The sequence below is a fragment of the Physella acuta genome, unplaced genomic scaffold (assembly GCF_028476545.2).
Source record: "Physella acuta isolate Inbredline_101_S28 unplaced genomic scaffold, ASM2847654v3 ptg001355l, whole genome shotgun sequence".
Taxonomy (NCBI): Eukaryota; Metazoa; Mollusca; class Gastropoda; family Physidae; genus Physella; species Physella acuta.
Window position 1 is genome coordinate 98,684 of NW_026732870.1, and position 18,494 is coordinate 117,177.

The 18,494-nt window shown below is 38.9% G+C and overlaps 1 protein-coding gene and 2 non-coding genes across 5 annotated transcripts in view; 1 reads left to right on the forward strand and 2 right to left on the reverse strand.

Moving 5' to 3' along the window:
- LOC131926966 (cilia- and flagella-associated protein 61) overlaps positions 1 to 18,494 on the reverse strand; it is a 142,180-nt gene that overhangs the window by 38,082 nt on the left and 85,604 nt on the right. The gene's annotated exons all lie outside the window — the stretch shown is intronic.
- Trnar-acg (transfer RNA arginine (anticodon ACG)) lies at positions 852 to 924 on the reverse strand. The gene has a single exon. It is a non-coding gene; the product is annotated as a tRNA-Arg (tRNA).
- On the forward strand, positions 5,134 to 5,206 carry Trnar-acg (transfer RNA arginine (anticodon ACG)). Its single transcript has one exon. It is a non-coding gene; the product is annotated as a tRNA-Arg (tRNA).

Consider the following 18,494-nt stretch of genomic DNA (forward strand, 5'->3'; position numbering starts at 1 on the left):
CTGTACATATCAAATAAAGGTAAGGGAAGTTAATCTATGTTGCCGCTGTAAAATATACATTAAATCATAAAAAGGGGAGGTAACCTACATTCTCGATATAACATTAAAACACGGTAAAGAGAGTTAACCAATGCTGCCGATATAAAATACTAATATATTGAAAGGGGAGGTAACCTAAATCAGCCAATATAAGGTATTAAATTGCCAAAAACTGGAGGATGATAGCTAGTCATAGGTTTTCTAGAAAAAAATCTTCACACACCACAAGACACATTTTACAGCTCATAGATCTATCCAAAACAGATAACAAGGGCGTTAAGCCGAGGCCAAAGTAAGGATAACGCGTATATTGGACAAGATTCAAGGAGTTATGGCTCTTGCACAACGTGGAAGTCATGCTAAATAAAATAAAACGGGAGTGAGCTCCCCTAAATTTTTCTCGTTTATTCCAGTGTATCAGTAAAAAAAAAGTCAGGGATTGCATTTCCAATGGAATCAGGTTAGTGTTATGGTAGCTAGGTAAGGTTTTGACTTTACCGCACGATTTTCGAGAAAACATATAGAGGCAAAAATTCTAAGACTATGCTGCTTTGTGTTAATATGATATACAATTATTAAATTCTAAAAGTTTTTGAGAAATTGGAAATAGAGTAAAGTACCACTTCCGGTTAACTAGAATCGCTGAAAAGTTGAAAGTACCCTACAGCGTTTAGGAGAACTTCGTCGCAAAAAGAAAATATAATACATAAATAAATAAATAAAAAACAACAATAAATAGGCTACATCATATATAGTACGAAATAAATAGTGTATAGTTAGTTACCCGATAGCTTGAGCGATAAAAAACAGCCCGAGCCTGCCAGGATTCGAACCTGGAATCTTCTGATCCGTAGTCAGACGCGTTATCCGTTGCGCCACAAGCCCTCGTAGTATACCGGCCCAATAATGTCTATTTATCACAAAAGTCACAATTTCATTTATCAATATTTGATTTTAGTGATTGAATATTTATACTTTGAAAAGAAAATATTTATCAAGCATTGAAAATTCTTTCAATGTTTATGATACAAGCATTTAAGGTATATTCGGCAGAATTTATTTTTATCCAAAGTAGGAAGAAAAGTCATAGAATTTTCTTCGGCATTTGCAAAGTATTATGAAAGTAACTAGGGCTATTCTGAGCTTATAAACATTAGGCTAGCCTGTCTTGGGCAGACAGAATTTTATATTTAACTTTTAAATACATTTGGATAAGTAGTTTATTTAAAAAAATATAAATAGTGTATACACATATCAACAAAAATTTCAACACTACAGGTGCACTAGTTAATTGTACCATTAACAATAGATGGTACAATTAGACGTTGGCCTACCAATTGCACGTGTATCAGATATAAGCCCCTTCATTTTCTGCAGGTAAATTTCCCTTCCTCATCTGCAGATAAATTTCCCTCATCTGCAGATAAATTTCCAATAATTATGTGTGCAGATTTCTGCAGATAAATGTCCCCCCCCCCTCATCTGCAGATAAAATTACAATAATTATCCGTGATAACTACAACACTAAGCCTCACTAACTACCAACCATGTTTCAGCTTTTCAGCAACAACAGGCTCCAAAGTTGCGTCTATTAGACTATAAATAGATCTTTCCCGCGCTGTGTCCGACTGTTCCATATTGAATTAGGTACCCTAGGGAGATCTGTATTTACACGTCATCGATTATATGACGTATGGACGCGTCACGTCATTTATGAAGTTGATACTTGAGATCGAATATATGACATTTATATGTCAATGAAAATGATATAGAAACGTCACCGACTTTGTGACATTTCTACATGTCATCTGATATACGACATTTACATGTCGTTGAATATGTGGCATTTACATCTCAACGAATATGCTACATTCACTACAGATCGAATATATGACATTTATATGTCAATGAAAATGATATAGAAACGTCACCGACTTTGTGACATTTCTACATGTCATCTGATATACGACATTTACATGTCGTTGAATATGTGGCATTTACATCTCAACGAATATGCTACATTCACTACAGATCGAATATATGACATTTATATGTCAATGAAAATGATATAGAAACGTCACCGACTTTGTGACATTTCTACATGTCATCTGATATACGACATTTACATGTCGTTGAATATGTGGCATTTACATCTCAACGAATATGCTACATTCACTATAATCGAATATGTGACATATACACGCCACCAATTTGTGACATATACAAGTCACCATTGTGTGACATTAACACGTCATCGAGTAAGTGACATTTACACATTATGGAATATGTGACATATACATCTCATCAAATATGTTGCATTCTCTATAATCGAACATGTGACATTTGACCAATGTGTGATATAATACGTCATCGACTATGTAACATATACACGTCACAATTATGCGACATTAACACGTCATCACATATGTGACACTTGCATATGGTGGAATATGTGGCACGTGATTAAACGTGTGCTATAATAGCACCTGCTGCAATGTGCTAATACTGCACCTGCTGCAATGTGCTAATACTACAGTGTTGCAATGTGCTAATACTACAGTGCTGCAATGTGCTAATATTACAGTGTTGCAATGTGCTAATACTACAGTGCTGCAATGTGCTAATACTACAGTGCTGCAATGTGCTAATATTTCAGTGCTGCAATGTGCTAATACTACAGTGCTGCAATGTGCTAATACTACAGTGCTACAATGTGCTAATACTACAGTGCTGCAATGTGCTAATATTTCAGTGCTGCAATGTGCTAATACTACAGTGATGCAATGTGCTAATACTATAGTGCTGCAATGTGCTAATACTACAGTGCTGCAATGTGCTAATACTACAGTGCTGCAATGTGCTAATACTACAGTGCTGCAATGTGATAATACTACAGTGCTGCAATGTGCTAATACTACAGTGCTGCAATGTGCTAATACTACAGTGCTGTAATGTGCTAATACTACAGTGCTGCAATGTGCTAATACTACAGTGCTACAATGTGCTAATACTACAGTGTTGCAATGTGCTAATACTACAGTGCTGCAATGTGCTAATACTACAGTGCTGGAATGTGCTAATACTACAGTGCTACAATGTGCTAATACTACAGATCTGCAATGTGCTAATACTACAGTGCTGCAATGTGCTAATACTACAGTGCTGCAATGTGCTAATACTACAGTGCTGCAATGTGCTAATACTACAGTGCTGCAATGTGCTAATACTACAGTGCTGCAATGTGCTAATACTACAGTGCTAGTGCTGCATTGTGCTAATACTACAGTGCTAGTGCTGCATTGTGCTAATACTACAGTACTAGTGCTGCATTGTGCTAATACTACAGTGCTACAATGCGCTACCCCAGCCCTTGCAGGTTCCATGAAGCCCCAGGGGTGCCCACTGTGGATGTTGTTCCACCCGGGTCTCAGATCACGACCCTCATGCCCGACCCCATCCCTGGCTGGTGGACGTGTTGACCGACACTCACAACAAAAACTGACCCACGTGGCTACGTGCAGACGACCAGCAGACGACCAGTTTGTTTTGCTGGATGGTTGGATAACTGCGCCGGTTGCCAGGAAAATTTTGTTGCAAAATATTGACAGGGAATATTATTTGGCTTGTTATTTAATATCTGAATGTATAGAAAGCGCAGAAATAATTTTTTTGCTCAAAGGATTTTGACCCGATGTCTTGGTCACGATAAAGAAGTAGTAACACAATTTTTAAAGAAGTAAAGTTTCTTTTCGAACCCGTAGGTCCATGGGGCAAATGAAGTAGAGTTTACGTGTTTCATATACCTCGGCATATGAAAGGATGTGGTCAGCACTATGCCTAGTTGATATTATTTTCCCTAGCTTGAAGCAGGTACCCTGTCAGAGCTGGGTGGACTCAGTGACGTTTTACGGACTTGAACCCGGATTCGAACTCCAGACTTTAGGGTTAGTAGTGGTATGCACTGACAATGGACCACGCCGTTACATGGACAAAATTGCGTCGCACTATTTGTTATTTTAGTTTAGTTCTTATATTTATTTTACGTAACCTTATGTTTGCTTACAATGTTGGTGGATTACGCTATCTAAAATAATTTTTAAAAATATATAGAAAAAGTTACGATGTAGGGCCTATAAAGTACGTTTTTTTATTTTCGTGTTCTATAAAATAGCTAGATGAGAAATAAAGTAAACAAATCGTGGTGTGTAGTTTAAAGAAAAAAAATAAACGTTTGACTACACAAACATGCATCAAAGTTATCAACATGTTTCAAACATGTGCTGGGCGGATAGGCAGGTATGAATGCTGCTCTTTGATGGTTGGAGTGGGTACAGTAGGGGTTGGTGTAGAGGTTGGTGTAGGGGTTGGAGTAGGGGTTGGAGTAGGGGTTGGAGTAGGGGTTGGAGTAGGGGTTGGTGTAGGGGTTGGAGTAGGGGTTGGTGTAGGATTAGAAGCAGGGATTGGAGTAGGTTTAGGAGTAGGTTTCGGAGTAGGGGTTGGAGTAGGGGTTGGAGTAGGGGTTGGAGTAGGGGTTGGAGCAGGGGTCAGAGTACGGTTTAGGAGTAGGTTTAGGAGTAGGGGTTGGAGCAGTGGATAGAGTAGGGTTGGAGTAGGATTAGAAGCAGGGGTTGGAGTAGGGGTTGGGGCAGTGGATAGAGTAGGGGTTGGAGTAGGGTTGGAGTAGGATTAGAAGCAGGGGTTGGAGAAGGGGTTGGAGCAGGGGTTGGAGCAGTGTTAGAGTAGGGGTTGGAGCATTGTTAGAGTTGGATGTGGGGGGGGGGGTAGGAGGTTAGGGCACGGGTTGGAGCAGGGTATGGAGCATGTTTGTTTTTCAATGTTTATGCATATTTTTTACAATTTTTTAAGTACAAAATTCTCCCACCCCACCTCCTCCTCTCTCTCCCCCCCCCCCCTCCCATAATCAGGGCATGTTGTACTCTAAGTTAAAACAACAAAATATCGCTAGAGTTTAAACTAAATTGGTTTTTTGTTGAAATATTCCTGGTCTCGATCTAACAATCTAAAAGTAAGCGTATCAACTCGGAGAATTGTTTATTATAGACGTTTATCCCTTATTGTGCAATCTAATAACAAGGGCCTGTGGCGCAACGGATAACGCGTCTGACTACGGATCAGAAGATTCCAGGTTCGAATCCTGGCAGGCTCGAGGACATTTTTTTTTTTACAAATCAGATTCATTTAAATTTTCAAAATTACATTCAGTAGATACAACATGTTGTCCTAATTTTAATCTCCAGATTTTTTTTGTTTTAACATAAAACATTATTTTTCCTCCTCATGGATAAAATTACAGTCTACTACTACGCTGAAATACATCGCTCCTTTCTTAGCAATATTGTTCATGAACTTAACAATTTCCCACGCCATCCAATGACCGACAAACAAAATGACCGACAAGCATAAAGACCGACAAGCATAAAGACCGACAAACATAAAGACCGACAGACATAAAGACCGACAAACACAATGACCGACAAACATAAAGACCGACAAACATAAAGACCGACAAACACAATGAACGACACACACACATGATCGGAACACTTATTTAACCGAAACACTAAATGACCGCAAAACATAATGAGAGACACACGCGATGACCGATACATACAAAGACCGACACACAGAAAGACCGACACAAACAAAGACCGTTACACACAAAAACCGACACACACAAAGACCGACACACAGAAAGACCGACACACCCAATGACAGACGTACTTGCTAGCCGATACACCTGACAGCAGTTCGTCCATAAATAAACTTACGAATACCACAAAATACAACTTTCCCGATTTTTCTCGCACGTCTTCAACGGACAGGTTTTTTTTAAAAATCGTTTCCGTCACGCATGACTTAACAACCCAGATAAAGCGATCAGATTAGACAACATTAATTATTCACCCGGTTTGAATTAATTTTTTTTTCAATTCGACGCAATTCAGGTGGGTAAATATAGAAATCTAAAAATATCTTCATTATTTATTCAATCATCCGCTGATCCACCAGCTGCCGTCAATTTTAATCTAACGCAACGCTCCACTTTCTAGCATAAGTAGGAGAAAAAAATGTTTCAGTAAATTTTACATACCATATATGTCAGGGGTTCCCAGAAGGTGGAATGATTTGTACCCCGTAGTGGTGTGCGGGTAAATGGTGTGAGTGGGTGTATAGTCCTGCGGTGCTTATTGCGTTAACGATAGAGAAACTACGCAAGACGCTTATACCCTGTCGAGAAAATAAACACCGTGCTTTTATCCTCTCTCTCGGCATCTTGAGGAAATAACACTGTGCTTATATTCTCTCACGGTTGAGGAAATAAGCGCGTTGTTTTTTCCCTATATCGTGACAAAAATGTCTGAGGTAAAAAAAAAAAAAAGCCTAAATAATATGAAGATGCAAAAAAGGATGCTTATTTCATGAACCAAACAAAAAGAAGAAACTACCCCATTCATTAAAACATGCAGGTGCATAATTACAACAGAAAAGGTGCTTGCATGTCTGGTAGGAAATAATTCTAAAAATAGCGGAAAATAGGTTCAAATAAAACAAAGAAACAACGAAATTAATTTTGAAAAATACAAGCATAGATTGAGCCAAAAATTCGAATACTTCTGAATATTTGTCTTTAAAATAATTTTAATTTTTAAAATTTTAAGACAGTTCATACCACAATAGGGACTTTTTTGCATTTGTAGACCTAATGGAACTGCTGCCCCGACCAGAATATGTATTGTTTATATTGCTTCTTCTTCTTCTGCGTTCTTAATTCAGTTTTATGGTGGAGGATTTAAACAGCAATTCCAATTTCGTTTATATTGCAATAACGTCTTCTTTTTTTTTTAAAAATATTTTTCACCAATTCGTTTTCTGACTTTCGTAGGCTCTAAACGTTTGAAGACCCTAGGCACAGGGCCTGTTGTGCCCCTAAGACGGCCCGACCGATTGGGTGTTGGACCAGAGGCGTAGCGAGGGAGGGGTGGGGGGGGCAACATATGTCCCCGGGCGTCGACCTTAGGGGGCGCCAAAATGGGTTGTGAAAACAAATTAAAATGTCATTTTAGCTGCAGTTTTGCATTATAAATATAAAAAAAATATATGGAGAAGGGGGTGCAAATTGAAAGTTTGAGGGGGGTGAAAATTGAAAGTTTGAGGGGGGGGGGGAGGGGGGTGCAAATTGAAAATTGGAAGGTTGTTCCCGAGGGGGGTGCCAAATTGAAAGTTTGTCCCCGGGCGCCGGGAAGGGTCGCTACGCTGGACTGATATTGTTTGAGAACCTTTGACTGAGCGCAGTCAGGTTAAAGCGACGGCAACATCACATGATAACCGTAAGCTAGGTGCCCTTAAATAATGAGGTCATCGACGCTTGATTTGAAAATGGCGGGTGGCTGACTGGAAATTATGTTTATCTAGATGGATTAAAATAAACGACATGGACCGCCCTTAGCTAGGTATTAGGTCATCAACATGTTTATACACGTCTAGTTCATGAACCCCGCAATTTTTTACCGTACCGACCCCCGACCCCCTTCCATTAAAATTCACCCCACCTCGACGTCTAAACACCTCTTATCCAAACTACCCTCAACCCACCACCACTATACCGACATAACGCAATAAAACTCAACTCCACACCCTAAACTAAACCCCTCCCTTTAAACCACCGAACCCGAAACCTCTAAACCGAACTCCGAAACCCCAGTCCCTATAGCAAATTGTACCTACACCAAACAAAGAAAAAGTAATAAATTAATTACCCGAACCACTAAACTTAACTAAAATCCATTTATTTTATACACAAACCCTGCCCCACTAATTGACACCTAACCACGCCCCCCATCTCAACACCTGCCCCGACCCCTACCCCGACCCCCTCCTTGACACCTACCCCGACCCCCAATGTTTCCATGTCAAATATTGTGGTGTCCCCCCACCCCACCCAGACAAACATTAACACAACCAAAGTACAAACGTCGTTTATTGCCGGTCGCTAGCCGGTCGCTAAAAGCAAGTTCCAGACATCCGGAAATTGCCGGTTTGCGCTTAAACGTATCTGGCCAGAAGATAGCAGGCACGTGCCATTGTCACGCGCCTAAACTTATTTTAGGGCATCAACAGTAGCAACACCTTTTTAGGGCATCAATAGTAGCAACACCTTTTTAGGGCATCAATAGTGCCCCTACTTTTTAGGGCATCAACAGTGCCAACATATTTTAGGGCATCAATAGTGCCAACACCTTTTTAGGGCATCAATAGTGCCAACACCTTTTAGGGCATCAACAGTAGCAACAACTTTTATGGCATCAATAGTGCCAATACCTTTTAGGGCATCAATAGTGCCAACACCTTTTTTGATCATCAATAGTGCCACCACCTTTTTAGGGCATCAACATTGCCACCAGCGTTTTTAGGGCATCAACAGTGCCAACACCTTTTAGGGAATTAACAGTGCCAACACTTTTTAGGGCATCAACAGTGCCACCACCTTTTTAGGGCATCAATAGTGCCAACACCTTTTAGGGCATCAACAGTGCCAACACCTTTTTAGGGCATTAACAGTGTCAACACCTTTTTAGGGCATCAATAGTGCCAACACCTTTTTAGGGCATCAACAGTGCCACCAACTTTTTAGGGCATCAACAGTGCCACCACCTTTTTAGGGCATCAACAGTGCCACCACCTTTTTAGGGCATCAACAGTGCCACCACCTTTTTAGGGCATCAACAGTGCCACCACCTTTTTAGGGCATCAACAGTGCCACCACCTTTTTAGGGCATCAACAGTGCCACCACCTTTTTAGGGCATCAACAGTGCCACCACCTTTTTTTTAGGGCATCAACAGTGCCCCTACAAGTTTTAGGGTATCAACAATGCCAACATCTTTTAAGGGCATCAAAAGTGTCCCCAGATTTGTTTTAGTACATTCGCGAGTGCATTGGATATGAGAGTGTCTATTGGTAGTTTACTACAAATAGCCCTCAGAAGGCTATTCGTACTTCGCTATTTTTAGCCGACCAATCAAATTTATTATTTTTATTAGCTTGTGTATGACATTCCAATTTTGAAGCTAATTGTCACTGTTCCGGTGGTCGAAGTGGTTGTGCATTGGCCAGTTTGTTTTCAAGGGGATATGCGCGGAAAAAAATCACAAAATTTCTTGTTTTTCGTCATGATGGGTTTCTTGCACTTTTGGATACTTTGTCCATTTTTGTATAAAGAAAATAATAACTTTAAAGAGAAAAAAATATTGTATGTGTTTAAATTACGATTTTTATGACCCTATTAATTAAAAAATAATTAATTTTTCCCAATCTTACAAGCTCTCTATAAAACGTTTTATATCCGTCATTATATTGTATTTGACATCATTGGAAAGCTGGATTTCTCATTTATCTAATAAACTTAATTTCCTACATATCGGAAACACCCAAAGCTTACAATCGGCTTGCAGTTTACACAGATATGGTACTTTCCTGACCTAGTTTTCGTTACTTTTGGCTGTTTTTCTCAGTTTGCAGGTTTTTAACACTAAAAAGCCTACTACTTTTTTATTTATTAAACATTGCCAACCATATTTTCAGTACATGTTCTTAATGCAAAAATACAACTTTTGTCACGAGGGAATTGTGATTGCTTTCATAGAAAAAAAGTATTTGGTAATTAATATGCAAATTTTAAAACTTTTGAATATTAAAAAGGGTACGATTTTTTAGACCTTGTAAAATTCTTACTAGTAATTATTTCAAAAAGTTGTCGTGACAAAAGTTTTAATATATACTGAAATATAAGCAGTTTAAATTTGATTGCTATAGGTGCATAAGTAAAAAAGCCTTAGTATTTTTAAAAGTACCGAAAAATTCAAAATGGCGGAGGTTTTTTGGGTTTCCATGACAACCAAAATTGTTTTCGACCCTCTTTTTTGCTGTTTAGTACTTACTTTTATATGCCAAATATGATAAAAGTATTCAAAAGGCTTTAGATCTTAAAGTGTAAAAAGTAGAAAAAAACATAGCATATCCCCTCAAGGCGTGGGTTCTATTCCCTTTGACTCTGAGTTTTTTTTTTTCTTCTTTTTTTCTTTTTTCTTTAATTTTACTTAAGAATTATGGTTAAGCCTTAGGGTTAGGGTTAGGGTTAGGGTTAGGCATAGGGTTAGGGTTAGGCATAGGGTTAGGGTTAGGCATAGGGTTAGGGTTAGTGTTAGGCATAGGGTTAGGCATAGGGTTAGGCATTAGGGTTAGGTTTAAGGTTAGTGATAAGGTTAGATCTGAAAAATAATTAGTTCTCGATCTACACAACATGAAAAATCACAGAAACAATGCCTCACGCTGATTGGCCAGTGTACGAATAGCCGCCATAGGGCTATTTGTAGTGAAGTACAAATAGCCGCAGCCTTGGATATTATCCATGGATATTTTGAAGGCGACAACAGAACTAAAGTAACCAAACAGGTAGGATTGAGCTGAATCCATTAATACTATAAACCACTTTCAGTTTCAATCTCCCCTCCCCATCCCCTTTTTTTTGTCACCAGTTGTCACACAATACCAGACCCTCCCAACACACACACGCACACACACCACACACACACACACCAGATGCCCCAACACTGGATGAAAACTGGAACAATTATCTAAAATTATGCCGCCAGCCAGCTCACCAACCTAGCTGTTACTAAGTCTGTATCTACCATCAATGGGACCAAATTTGACTTTAAAAATGCCGCCCATCCCGCGAACAAAACTATAAAGTTAAACTAAACCCCCAAAAATGGCGAACAAAGCGCGAACAAATCGGCCGGCATTGCCGTAATGTCCGAAACACATGAAGAAAAAAAATAGCAGTAAAAAAATTTGCTTTATTTATTTTTAGAAATAACGTGATGTTTTCAATAGCCCTATTGATACCACCTCATTCCCACCTATTTGCGTTATCTTAGATTATAACAAGAATCACGGCAATATTTTAATAACATTTTTGACAGTTTAAATCAAATGAAAATATAGTTTTGTGAAAAACACATTAGAAATTTAAAAAAAAAATTGTTTTGTTAGTCCTGTTATATGGTATATGAGCATATATGTGAATATAGATCTGTCTATTGTTATGTCGTATGTTAGTGTATAGGTGTATGTAGATCAGTATGTTGTTCTATTGTGTGCGAGTTTGTCTGTATTCATTTCAAATGGACAATCTCTGATCAAATGTGAATACACTTAACCGCCCACGCACAAAGCGACAACCCCGGGGGAGGGGGGTGTTGATTCATTTGAAATTTATGTGTGGTTTCAGGCAAGTAATTAAGGTATTACACCACAAGCCACCGCCCCACCCCCTATCCCCCACACCAGAGGATGACATTGCTCAAGGGGATGAAATACACCTCACTATGTGAAGTTAGATCCTGGTCAGATCGGACGTGTTTGTATGTATATGTATATGTCCGTCTGTATATGTATACTGGTGTATGTTGGTGTATGTAATACTAAATATTATAAATAATAATGTGTGAATGTTAATGTGTGTAAGTCTTTGTGTATTAGCATGTGTGGGAATGTGTGTAAGGGTCAGTCAGATTATATGTAAATGTGTATGTGTGACTACACAGTAAGCCTAGGGTGCGACTGGGAGTAAGGGTATGCGCATAATGTTGCATAAAGTTATATGAGTATATAGATTTGTATCATTTTATATGGTATATGAGCATATATGTGAATATAGATCTGTCTATTGTTATGTCGTATGTTAGTGTATAGGTGTATGTAGATCTGTATGTTGTTCTATTGTGTGCGAGTTTGTCTGTATGTAGATCTTTATGCTATGTGTGAGATTTGAGCATTATGTATTATCTTTCAATAATAATAATAATATACAAATAAACAACCACTGCAACACCCCCCCCCCATTATTGCGATGTGATACGCGTCACTAAAGTGACTCATCTCTACCGAACCTAAAGTGACTCACCAATAATGTGACTCGGACTATAAAGTGACCCATCCATCCTCCCTAAACCAGCTGACACAAACGCCCATAACAATATGCCACCTCCCTTCCCATTCGACATATGACTAATAATTTTACATATTATACAGCACTATCAACATTCCCAGACTTAGTAGATCAGGATTGTTAATATAGTCGTATCACATGACCTGCACGTGATACAAATCAACCAATCAGAAGTCCCGTACGCCGGTACCAAAGGGTGATCACGAAAAATCGATGTGTACCGAAAATGATGAAAAGAGATTTCAGCTTTAAAATTTATGATGCTCTGGTCATTACGTGCGGTGGTGGTTCGTTGCTGTCTGCTTGTCTGCGCGACTATCTGTCAGTACGTGTTGTCTGTTTGTCTGCCTGTATGTCGTCTGACTGTCATAGAAAGGTTGTGAGTGGGACTTTTAATGTGTGTTGCTTTTTTGTGTCGCCCTTTTAGTCTGTCGGCCTTTTGTCCAGTCGGCCTTTTTCTTTACATGTCGGCCTTCCGCCCATGCCGGCCTTTTGTTCTGTCGGCCATTTTTCATGTCGGCCTTTTGTCCTGTCGGCCTTTTGGTTCTCAGGACGGCCTTATGTCCCTCGATCGTTGTGTTTTAACTGTCATTCATGTTATAATCTGTTATGTTGAATGAGTAATGTAAAGTCAGTAGTGTTCAATCTGTCGTGTTTATGTTAGTTTTTATATGACAGTCCGTCATATTTCGTCCGTCATATTTCGTCCGTCATATTTCGTCCGTTATATTTCGTCCGTCATGTTTCATCCGTCTTGTTTAGTCCGTCATGTTTCATCCGTCATGTTTCGTCCGTCATGTTTCGTCCGTCATGTTTCATCCGACATATTTCGTCCGTCATGTTTCATCCGACATGTTTCGTCCGTCATGTTTCGTCCGACATATTTCGTCCGTCATATTTCGTCCGTTATATTTCGTTCGTCATATTTCATCCGTCATGCCTCGTCCGTCACGCTTCGTCCGTCATGTTTCGTCCGTCATGTTTCGTCCGTCATGTTTCATCCGACATATTTCGTCCGTCATATTTCGTCCGTTATATTTCGTTCGTCATATTTCATCCGTCATGCCTCGTCCGTCACGCTTCGTCCGTCATGTTTCGTCAGTCATGTTTACAATGTCATTTTTCGCTAAGAACCATACCCCGATGTTATGAAACATTTATCCAATGACAAGTTTGTGTTACTGACAGAAACCAATAGTCAGCCAATGACCATGACACATCATCCAACAAGAACATTACGGTCGATAGGGAATCTCATTTCAAAATTATAATTTCGAAGTTGTAGGAGACTATTGTGATTCATGTGAGTGGGGTGGTTGTGTGTGCGTGTGGGTGGGTTGTGTGTGGATGGTTTCGAAATACCTGTTCATGTATTACTTCCTATATTTCGAACCGGATAACTCCAGTCATACCCATGAACGTGACACCCTACACCCCCACCCCAAACCCCTTCGGTAATTCTACCCAAGACTCCACCCATGACACGTGCTATGTGACCTTCCAATGACCTTCAGCCAAGGACGGCTTGGTCACATGACACCGTAACAAAACAACAAGCCACCACCCACCACGGCCACTGACCAATTCTTTTTTCAACGGCCAGTCAAAACTGACCAAGCGTGGACAAGGCCATTAAAAAAAAAAAATTCACCTACACCCTCCTCCGCGAACTATCTAGATAATACCAGTTACCTTCCCTCGCCCTCCCCCACCCCTCCTCCCCCACACCCCACCAGCCACAGGCCGACGAGGCACATAGGGGCAGTCACAGATGCCGGCAGCGCTAGGGGTGATAACGGCTAAAAAAAGAAAGAAAAAAAATCAAAGTTTGGCTTTTTTTTTTTCATTCGTTGCTCTGTGTTTTTTCTAAGGGGATAAATGGCGCATGGATTTTAGTGTTTGAAGGTAGTATATGTGGTAGGATAAGTAGGATAATGCATGTTGTATGATAAGTAGGATGATACATGCTGTATGATAAGTAGGATAATACTTTAGGATAATAGGATGATACATGTTTTTGTTTATGTAAGATAATACATGATGTTGTATAAATATAGGATGATACACAATGTAAAAAAAAGTAGGATGATAAATGTTGTAGGATGCATATTACGATACGTGTTTTAAGATAAGTAGGATGATACCTAATGTAGTATAAATAGGATTATGGTTGTAGGATAAGTAGGATGATAAATGTTGTAGGATACGTATTATGATAAGGGTTTTAGGTTAAGTAGGATTAATAATACATGATTTAAGATAAGTAGAATGATACATGTTGCAGGATTAGCAAGTAGGATGCAATATATTTTCGGATAACTAAGAATCTACATGTTGTATGATAAACATAAATATTTTGGGATAATTATAGTATAACTGGCTAACAGACTTCAGTTTGTCGAAAGACAAAACTAAACTTACTAAGAAATACGGATAACAGTATATTGTTTTACGAGATCATGTATAACAGTTAAATATTGACGGATATTGATGAGTAAAGCTAGGGATTTTAATATTTTAAAGCAACAGTTAACGTTTTAGTGTAACTAGTATACATCGAATCTATCATCTTTACATCAGCAAGACTGTACTCAAGCCTTGAGGGGAAAAACGTAAAACAATATAGGGCCTATACCGTCCATATATTGTACTAACTATACTATACTAACCCTATACTATAGACCAACTATATATTTAAAAATTTTTTTTGTAAGGATACGTTTTTATTTAGAGATATAATACTAGGGTGAGATCTAGTAGCTTATTAACTACTATTAACCATCCCACAAACTATAAAACTGTACAGAGTTAAGCCTAATCCATGATTCAAAGTTTGTACGCCGTAATCCCGATTAAAATGTGTGCTACAGTGAGTAGTTAAACCTACATTTCTTTGTGCTTGAGATTTATTTGTCTCAGCTCGTGTACCTCGTTGTTTGCGTATACTAACATAGGATTAGGATTATAGCTTTAGCTGCAGCTAAGATTAGCTTGTATAACGATTCCAGGCGAGACGATAACATCTTGTGCAAAACGCTAACACTTATAAAAAGAGTTTTATTTTTTTTATTTTACACACATTTTGTCTTAAGTGATGAATGATATAGTTATAGTAAAAATAATCAATAGTAAAAGTAATAGCATTGGATCTAATCTAAAGGCATCAGGGTTGTAATTTGTACTAGTAAAACTAAAGACTGTAATAAAAAAAAAATATTTGTCACTTTATTCCTGCCCTGAAAATAAATCTGCGAAAATGAAAACACGACATCCAACTGTAAACAAACAGAAGTGAAGTCGGTCACGCACTTTATAACCTCGTCCCCAGCTGTTTCATTAAACAACATTATGTCAGCTTCAAGGGGTAGAGTTTATTGTTCTGATACATTTGTATATATATCACTCACTCTCTTCTCTCTCTCTCTCTCTCTCTCTCTCTCTCTCTCTCTCTCTCTCTCTATATATATATATATATATATATATATATATATATATATATAGGGCCTATATATATATATATATATATATATATATATATATATATATATATATATATATATATATATATATATATATATATATATATATATATATATATATATATATATATATATATATATATATATATATATATATATATATAGGCCCTATATATATATATATATATATATATATATATATATATATATGTACCTATATATTATAGACATATATATTTTATATATAGGCCCTATGTATTTATATATATACATAACACCCAACCCCCACTTAACACCACCTCCTTCCATAAGACAACGCCTCTTGAAAACCAGTGTTTCTTCCAGACTTTTTTCTCCGGGGGGGGGGGGGCACTTGGAACTTTCGGGGGGGGGGGGGGGCGGTAGACTTTCTTCGAGGGGGCGGACACTGTTAAAAGTATATATTTTCTATATAAATTATATAAATTTCATTTCGTTCGGGGGGGGGGGGGGGCGGTAAAAAAGCGAAGCCCCCCCCCCCGAAGAGATGCCTGGAAGAAACTGTTGAAAACCCGTCCCCCTCACACTGTGCCCTCTCTGTAAACTCCCCCCCTCCCCTCCCCCACTCCAAACTTGCCAACCATTCTAGTCAGTTTGTTTCAAATAATCCCACACCTCACAATATACTCGCCGGCTTACTAACTAAAAGGGGAATAAACTCGTACCAACAGAAAAAGGGGAAACTACTCGTACAAACACATACAAGGGAAATAACTGGCTAGCGAGGCATTTCACGCATGATTCACCACCGCTGTTGTGGGATGTCAATTTTTTTTTTTACTCACACCATCAACGTCAGTCAGGGTGTTGACACCTTATGGTGGCAGTGGAGCACGGACTGGTGGATCATAACAGTGGATGGACTTAACGGCAGCATGACGCTTGACTTTTCGTTACGCAACTAAACAGGATACCGCGACCTCATTTCATTTGAAGGTTTAATTTTAGCTCTCCGAGTTAGCCTAGGTTTCGATTGTGGATTTTTTTAACGCACCTAACAAGTTATAGTTCCTGTGTGGATATAGTTTGAAAGTTGTACGGGAAGTAAGATCCAGTGAAATATTTCCACGATGGATCGTAAATACAGGTAATACCATGACCGTTTTAAACTAATTAATTAGCATGTCTCTCACTTTTTTTGTCTCGACGTTTTCGGACTAAGTAAAACGTCGGAAATGATGAATTCCTAAAATGCTTTCCTTTAAATAGTGTAGCTAGTAGTGTAGGGCTAATATGCAGTGTTTTTACGGGGTGGGGGGTGTCACTTATTATTTCTTTTTTTTTTTTGGGGGGGGGGGCGGACACGGTAAAAGTATATATATATATATATATATATATATATATATATTCTATATAAAATTCTATTTTGTGCTGGGTGACTTTGTAATTTATGATTTACATTTTTAAAAATCAACAACATAAAATATAAACTTCATAAGACGGCAATGTTTTCTTAATGTATTCAGTCAATACTAGGGTGCAGGGAATGTTTAGCATGACAAGAATTCGAACTCGCACCCTTAAAGCGCCGAACCCCTAACCACATCCGACAAACGCGCCCATCTTTCATCTCGTGATGGACCGTCCCATGTCGCATGACAGACGACACACATACCCCACTCCTCTAGAAACCACCAACTCGACAACCCCACCCCCCACAACTTCTCCCACACATCTCCCCACTCCTTCATTTACATTCCACAACCCTCACCTCATACCCCTCCCCTTTATTTATAAAATTCGCCCCTCACAAACCATTCATCACTTCTCATACCACCTCACCCTCCCCATCCCACACAAACCATCATCTCATAACAACCCGTACACCCAATAACACATCCCCAATAAATCCTTTCCCACATCCCCTCCCCCCAGAAACCCACCATACCCTCCCTTCCCCCCACTCTTATAATCGAACCACGGCCTACCCGTCAACGAGATTTCACCTGTAAGAATCGTAGAGTATATGACTATTTACCTGCGACCGTACCAACATTAAACCAACACAGACAGGTAACCCACAGGTAAAGTTCAGGTAAAGGTTTCAAATAGAAATAAAGAAAAAAAATCTTTCCCCGGGGGAGGGGCGTTGGGGGAGAGATATAAGTCCGCGTGTTTTTATACGACTTAAACTTACCTTGACATTAATTAATTGTTTTAATTTAGAATCTATTTTAAAGAAGGGACACAGTTCTTTCAGAAATCTTGATGGGATATTTATACTTTAATTCGGGTTTTTATTGGATAGCCGTACCCACTCTATGCAGCAACGGATATAATGGACGATACTTAAACAATACGGTACAACTAAAGGGTTAGCTTAGTAAAGTTGGAGCTTTAAATTTGAGTTTTAATTAGATTTTTACGCAGTATCGTTTTCAATTGATATTGACATGGGCATTGAGAGTCTGGCGAACAGAAGAAAAAAAACAACATGCTTACACATTATTTGCTTTCTATGGTGTTGAAGGGGGGAAAAATGGGCCGGAAAATTCCGGCGTTCAAACCGGTGTGCTCAGTCAGCCGTGACGGCGTAACGGAAGTGCTCGTAAATAAAAGATGGGGCGGGGAATGTTTGCCCCCTTTTTTTGGTGTGGTGGTCACGTGATCCAGCCAGACAGGGCACATCACACATCAGTGATGTTTTCAAGGATGAGAGTTCGTCTTTGGATGGTGTAAAGGTGTAACTTCCGTCAAAGGAAAACTCTATCGATTGATTGTTGATACGATGTGCGGTTACCGCGATATAACGATCAGGTAGTGTGAGTGAGAACAAAGGGAATTCGTGCTCAGGTAAATACTTGTCTTGTGTTTATATGTCAGTTGGTGTCCAGTTGAGTTAGGATATGTGACATGTAGATGCCAATTTGTGACATCAGGTCTATTAATGACAGAAAGGTCTAT